General features: G+C 36.8%; 1 long non-coding RNA gene across 1 annotated transcript; it reads left to right on the top strand.

The window, feature by feature from the left end:
- The first annotated feature begins 377 nt into the window (after nucleotides 1–377).
- Nucleotides 378–4,801, top strand: LOC147627018 (uncharacterized). The gene is made up of 2 exons (XR_015268513.1): nucleotides 378–769; nucleotides 4,447–4,801. It is a non-coding gene; the product is annotated as an uncharacterized LOC147627018 (long non-coding RNA).
- The last annotated feature ends 1,136 nt before the right edge of the window (nucleotides 4,802–5,937 follow it).

The raw sequence follows: 5,937 nt of genomic DNA, 5'->3' as shown, positions 1-5,937 counted from the left end.
GACTATTTTTCTGGAGAAAAATTTTCAGAGAAAGATAAGATTAAATGTGTAGTCAATCATATGGTAGACAGTGCAGCTTTATGGTGGAGTGTAGTTAAGCAAGGTCGTGACAAGCCAGATTCTTGGAAAAGATTTCAACGGCTGGTTAAAAAGCACTTTTTACCCTCACAATTCAAGTCCAAAGTTAGGCACCAATGGGACACTTTGCATCAATTGGAAAAGGAAACTATGTCACAGTATGTAGAAAAGTTCTGGAATACTTTATTACAGGTGCAGGTTGTGGATAGAGTTAGTGAGAAGGATCAAAAAAGGAAGTTCATATCGGGCCTTAGATCTACCATCAGGGCCGATGTGAATATGTTTCGACCTCATTCACTATCTTCTGCAATATCCTTGGCAACTAATTCAGAACGTAAAAATGGTTTTCCTAAAGAGCCTAAAGCACATGAGGGTACTTCTTCTAAACCGTTTACTAAATCTTTTTATGCTTCAAAGAAGATGTATAAACCAGGTTATGACAAAGGCAAGGACGAGGCTAAAGGCAACCTGAGTACCAATAAGAAAGTTAATGGTGGCAAACCGAAGACATCGCCTATCAAATGTTTCAAGTGCCACAAAGAAGGTCACATAGCACCGAATTGTCCGGAGCGTACCAAGAATTCAACACCAGCAGCAGCAGCTCGAGTCAACATGATTGAAGAAGACGACAATGAAGAAGAATCATTCGAGCAAGAGGGTAATTCCGATCCAGATTACTCAGAACAAGAAGGTAAACCTCATGTTCATTCTTTGCTTAAAATAAAAGGAACGATAAATGGACATGAAGTTCTTATTTTGCATGATGATGGTAGTACACATGATTTCATTTCTGAAAAGGTACTTAGAGCATTAAATCTTCATTCTTTACCTACGCACTATAAAGTCAAAGCAGCATTTACTGGAACAAAGTATAATTGCATGCAAGTAGTGAAAGATTTGGATTTATGCATCAAACCTTTAACAGAAAAGAGGGATTTCTTAGTTGCACCTTTACAAGGGGTAGATATAATTTTGGGTATGCCTTGGAGACACAAATACAATCCTATTATAGACTATGACACTCATAGTATTTCTCTAAGGAAGGACAATGAAGATATTATTCTCCAGTGTCAAGTCAAAGGAGAAATGAGTCCTTTGTTGAGTCACACTCAAGCAAAGAGAGCTCTAAGAAAAAGAGATAAGACTTATATGGTATGGGTTAACCAGCTTGATGCTGAGTTGGACACATCCAAAAGACCAAAGTTTGATTCTTTTATCTCCAAATTTAGTGACTGTTTCATGGAAGATCTGCCTCCAGGATTACCTAAGTCTAGGCCTGAGGATCATAGCATTGACTTATTGCCTGGAAATTCCCCGCCTTGTAAAGCTCCCTATAGAGTCAACAATTTAGAGCAAAGAGAAATCCAAAGCCAAATAGAAGACTTGCTAGAGAGAGGCCTTATTCAACCTAGTAGTTCACCTTTTGGAGCTCCAGTACTTCTTGTTAAGAAGAAGAACGGAACATACCGAATGTGTGTAGACTATCGTGCATTGAATAAGATTACTGTCAAGAACAGATATCCTATTCCTAGGGTAGATGATCTTCTTGATAAGCTTAGAGGATCAAAGGTCTTTAGCAAGATTGACCTAAAGTCTGGGTATCATCAAGTTCGTATGACTCAATCTGACATTTTCAAGACAGCTTTTAGAACCCAAACTAGTCATTATGAGTTTTTGGTTATGCCATTTGGTTTGACCAATGCTCCAGCTACTTTCAGCCGTATGATGAATCGTATATTCCTTAAGTTTCAAAGTTTTGTTATAGTGTTCTTTGATGACATTCTTGTTTTTAGCAAGGATCGACAAGAACATGAACAACACTTGGAACAAGTGTTCAATCTTTTGAGAGAAAATGAATTGTATGTCAATCCTGAAAAGAGTTCTTTCTTTCAAGAGGATATTGAATACTTAGGACATATAGTGTCAGCCGAAGGAATTCGTGTAGATCCTAAGAAAATTGAATGTATTGCTTCTTGGCCTACGCCTAGAAACATACATGATCTTAGATCTTTTCTTGGCTTATGTAGTTATTATAGGAAGTTCGTCAAGAATTTTGCTTGTATTGCCAATCCTTTGACTGAACTCCTTAAGAAAGCTACAAATTTCAATTGGACTGATAAGCAAGATAAATCTTTTGCAACACTCAAGAATGCTTTAACACAAGCACCAGTTCTTACACTACCTGATTTTCAAAGACCATTCTTTATAGTAGTGACTGATGCTAGTGGCAAAGGATTTTGGCTGTTCTTATGCAAGACAACCATCCTATTGCCTATCAAAGTAGAAAGCTTAAGCCTGCAGAGCAAAATTATAGCACTTATGACAAGGAATTAGCAGCAGTAGTGCATGCTTTGAAAATCTGGAAGCATTACCTAATGGGCTCTGAATTTCTTATCAAGACAGACCAACAGAGCATTAGGCATTTGCTTACGCAACCTCTTATTTCAGATAGACATATCAAATGGGCAGCTTTCATTCAAAGTTTCCAACCTATGATTCAATATCAACCTGGAAAAGAAAATGTTGTTGCCGATGCTCTGAGTCGAAGACCAAATATCAACAACATTTCTATAATTGAAAGTGAACCATTCGTCCTCATGAAAGAAACTTATGAAGTTGATCCAGATTTTTCTCAAATATGGATTAAATTGCGTGAAAACAATTGGACACCTCAAGGAAGTTATTCTCATAATGATGGCTATCTTTTCTTTGAGAAGAGATTGTGTGTTACTCAACCTTACAGATAGCTTGTCTTGGAAGAGATGCACCAACCACCATTTGTGGGACATAGAGGAGTTTTCGCAACACTTCAAGTAGTTTCTCGAGAATTCTATTGGCCCTATTTGAAGAATGATGTAGCTAAGTTTGTAGCTGAATGTAACATTTGCCAAACAATCAAAAGCTACAAAGGCAAAGCTTTAGGATTGCTTATGCCTCTACCTATTCCTGATAGACCATGGGAACAAGTGTCTATGGATTTCATTACTGGCTTCCCTACTACTTCCAGTCACCATGATATGATTTGGACAATAGTAGACAGATTTAGTAAGCAAGCCTATTTCATTCCATGTAAAAAGACACTAACTTCTCAGCAAGCCACGAACATATTTGTTAAGCAAATTTTTATTCATCATGGTCTACCCAAAGTGATAGTTTCTGATAGAGATTCTAAATTTTGTAGTGACTTTTGGGTTGCTCTTTTCTCAAACTTAGGCACTAAGTTAGATTTTTCTACGGCATTCCATCCGGAATCGAATGGACAAACCGAAGTTACAAATAGCACTATCTTAGATATGCTTAGAGCCTATGTTTCCCAGCAACCTAGTGCATGGGATAAGTACATACACCTACTCCAATTTGCTTATAATAATACTCCTCATACTGCTACTAGTCGAGCACCATTTGAGATTATTTATGGAAGAGCATTGCCTATTCCGGCTACTAGACTCTCTCATAAGATTGAAGCAGCCGACCAATATGTTCGAGACTTTGATCACATTCTATCTGAAGTGCATGATTGTATTCAAAGAGCTCAAGAGAAGTATACATCTCAAGCAAATAGGAAGCGCAAAGATTTTTCATTTCAAGAAGGTGATTATGTACTTTTGAGAATTGAAAAGCGTCGATTAAAGAGTGTGGAAAATTTCCCTGCAGTGAAGCTAGCGCCTAGATATTATGGGCCATTTAAAATCCTTCAAAAGATTAATGATGTGGCCTATAGACTAGAGCTTCCATCTAATTGGAATATCCACAATTCTTTTCATATCTATCTCTTGAAACCTTTTCGAGGAACACTTCCTACTCACCCAACATATGAGGAACCACCTCTTATTGAAGGAGAGGAAGAAGTACTAGTTCCTGATGCAATCATTGACCAAGTGATAACAACAACAAGGACAGGTAATCAATACTTTAAGTATCTTTTGACTTTTAAGAATCATCCACAAGAAGATGCTAAATGGATGCCTCAGAAATTTTTCCGAGTTTACCCTGAAATTCTTCATTCTTTTCAAACCCAGCAAATCCGCAATTGAGGACAATTGCAAACTCAAGCAAGAGGGATGTCATGAGAATATATTTTAAGTCCTCTAGAAAAATATTATTTATCCCCTCTTGAGTAATTTGGGGACGCCTAGATTACTCTTGCGTCATGCCGGCTAGGTTAATATCGTGGGTGACACCACTATAAATATTAATACGTGCGGTATATGACGTATGTTTGAGGCCACCTATGATTATTTCAGTTAGGTTTGTATGGCAGGGTGATTCCTGGGGTACTTACGCCTGGTATTCATGAGTTGGTGATGATTTGTGCCTGTTTAATATTTGTGGGATTAATTTAATAATTAATTGGGCTTATATTTTCAGGTGATGAAGACTATGGGAATTGAAGAGTTTACTTTGGAAGAAATGTCTTGGATCATCACATTTTATTTTTGGCAAGCATAGTAGCTTGTAACCTTATTAAATGATTTTTCCATTTTGAACATTAGGAAAGATACATTTATTTTTGTGGAATTTATTAAAGCCTATGGCTTTACCCTAGTCCCAATTTGACACTCTATTTTTGTTAAAGAAGAGTGCCGTGCTCTCTAAAAAGCACATCTTGTATTTTGGGGGCTATGGCCTAATTTTGGTGAAAAGGAAAGCTAATAAAGAAATACTCTTGTGTGGGGAGAGGCCACGCACAAGAGGGGGGAAGATTGCACCCAATATGGTCTTTTTGGAGCTAAGTATTTTTGTTTAAGTGTTTAATTTTTCAATTGCTTTGATTTAGTTGAAGCTAACAAGCAATGGTTTTTATGATTGAATTAATTCTCTATCTTTCCACAATCAATTCCTAGAATAAGATTCCGGTTTGCAGGTTTATTGTTTCTATTGTGATATTTTATGAATAGCAATCATTATTGCATATGTTCATGTATATCAATTTTTGCATTTCAATCTGATATCAGATTATTATTGCACCCTGATAAACAATCAACGACAGAACCTTCTGGCACACATTTAAGTCTTCTTTTAGATTGCCACAGTATGCAGAAGCATTGATGAACGAGAAGAAATATAAGAAGGTCTCAAAAAAGCAAATAGATGACTTTTTCAAAGAGAATCAACTCAATCCACAGGACATCTAGGCAATACTTGATGAGGCTTGAATATCACACAGAGGGTACTCAACCATTTATAAGACTTTGCAGGAAAAGATGAAGGATTCTAGTATAAAAGGATCATTATTGCCGAATCCTTCTTTGGTAAAAAAAAATGCGTAAACAAGTAAACGACGAGGTACTACAAGCACTAGGAATCCCATTTCATATTGAAGACACCAACAGGAGATGTGGTCTACAATAGATACAATAATATTTTCTATACCATTATAGGCAAAATCACTACAACGCGATATGGGTGTATGGTAGTTCTCACCGAGATCCCTCTTTGTGTTGTTGTGATTTGATGAAATATTCCTGAGAAATAAATTAAATTCTTAAAAATCACTACAACACGATATGGGTGTACGGTAGTTCTCACCGAGATCCCTCTTTGCGTTGTAGTGATTTGATGAAATATTCCTGAGAAATAAATTAAATTCTTAAAAATCTAAAAGTAAAAATCTTTGATGGAATATTAATAAAATTATTATACAATTTCGACCGAATTGAAACACGAAAATATTTGAAATCATACTGCGAAATTCACTGGGAGAGCAAGAAGCAACCAACAAAGTTGACTGTAGGAGAGCAAGAAGCCACGTGAAGGTCACGACTGCGAGAAAAATTGCACGAGAGCAAGAAGCAACGAATAATGAATGTGGGTCACCTTTATCCACGGAAACTAACGGTCTGTACACGTGGCAGATAT

Source organism: Cibotium barometz, chromosome 21 (assembly GCF_041138505.1).
Source record: "Cibotium barometz isolate CiBa-2024 chromosome 21, ASM4113850v1, whole genome shotgun sequence".
NCBI classification, from domain to species: domain Eukaryota; kingdom Viridiplantae; phylum Streptophyta; class Polypodiopsida; order Cyatheales; family Cibotiaceae; genus Cibotium; species Cibotium barometz.
Note: the sequence above shows the minus strand (reverse complement) of the source record. Positions and strands in the feature narration are given on the sequence as shown.